Here is a 1573-nt window from a genome sequence, read left to right as displayed (position 1 = left end):
CCATCCAAATCTCAAAATTTCAAATCACATAATGAAAATCAAAATTCCAAAAATATTGGTAATACTGACAGTAACCTAACCCATTCCTTTTCAAAATCAATTGGCCTTATATTCTTATCAAGAACCAATTTGACTTCGAAACTCACTAAACTACAATAAAATCCTACCATTTAAAAATTCTAAATCAGCCGAATAATTGCTGTAATCCTGATTCCAACAGTTATTCAGATTTTTTCACTTTAGTGGCTTAGCAACACTGCACGTCCTAAGGCAGGAAATCTTAGTTGCACAAATTTTGGAAACTCAGCAACAGTGGTCACGCGGATCGCATCCGGCCGCGACAGTTCCCAGGCTAAAAATGCAGACAGTGCTAAAAACCCAACTCTTCCCAAAATATCAACACCATGGTCTACGAGGTGCATCATACATGTTACCTCAAGGCAGTCGTATATCACTTCTTCCCGATATCGGACTAATTGTTCGAACGGAAAGATTCGAATTAAAGTCCAACTTGCCCATCGGCATTTTACTTCGCGCGGGACTCGGTACGCGGGTTGTTATTCTCATAAGTATGTCCATCGGAAGGGCAGTTTCAACAAAGAGGGTTTTTGCGAAGTTAAATTCGAAAAATCAGGAGTAGAGTCGTTAGCGAAATGCTAATACTAAGTACTAGAAAGATACTATATTAGCCTAAAGATATCCTAAAAATGTAGAGGAACATTTCATGAAATTTCTTCATGACACTTTTCGGTAAGGTCCCTTTCTTCGCGGGCGGTCAAATATTATGAAATTTTTCAAAGGTACAGGAGATGTGCGTGTATGACCTGCTCTCGCTTTATGTGACTCCCATCCTGTCCTCCGATCAGAATGGCTTTGTTCCGAGTAGATCCACATCATCTAGTTTGGTAAGTTTCGTATAAATGACTGATAAATTCTTAATTGAACATCAACAAGTAGATGTCATATATACGGACATGCCGAAAGCTTGTAACTGTATAACCCATAATCTCGCAATAGATAAAGCAAGAAATGTTAAAAATGTTAAAATGTTATTTTTGTATTTTTGTTTTTAATGTTATTAGTAACGCTAAGTTATTAAGATCCATTTTCAATATGAAATAAATGGGTACAATCTCTGGAAGGTCAACTTGAAAAAGGACCTCGGTTTGGATATGTACAATGCGCTGCACTCTAATATTGACACTGGTTACTTACTTAGAGAAGCCAAGAGAGCCCAAGGATTTCTACTTTAACGATGTCATTCGTTTTAGAACGTAGAAAAAATGTTTTAATTAAACATAATTCACAGTTTGACTTCAGGAAGTTCAGGAGAAAAAAATCATTTAATTTTAGTTAAAAACATCAGAAGAAAATGCAAATTATTTTTGCTAAAAGGCGCCTAAAATATGTACTTGTTCATGAAATAAACAAATATTAATGGACGGAAAAATTTTTTTCGAAAACATAATTGGCAGTACAGTCTGTCAAGTTAAAGCGTGGGTGGCTTTACTCGCAGTCGGTAAGGTGTATCGACATGATTTTGGTGTCAAAATATTAAGAAGAGCTCCCTCTT

This window comes from Belonocnema kinseyi, chromosome 1 (assembly GCF_010883055.1).
Source record: "Belonocnema kinseyi isolate 2016_QV_RU_SX_M_011 chromosome 1, B_treatae_v1, whole genome shotgun sequence".
NCBI lineage: Eukaryota > Metazoa > Arthropoda > Insecta > Hymenoptera > Cynipidae > Belonocnema > Belonocnema kinseyi.
The sequence above is the reverse complement of the archived record's forward strand: the minus strand, read 5'-3'. Positions refer to the sequence as shown.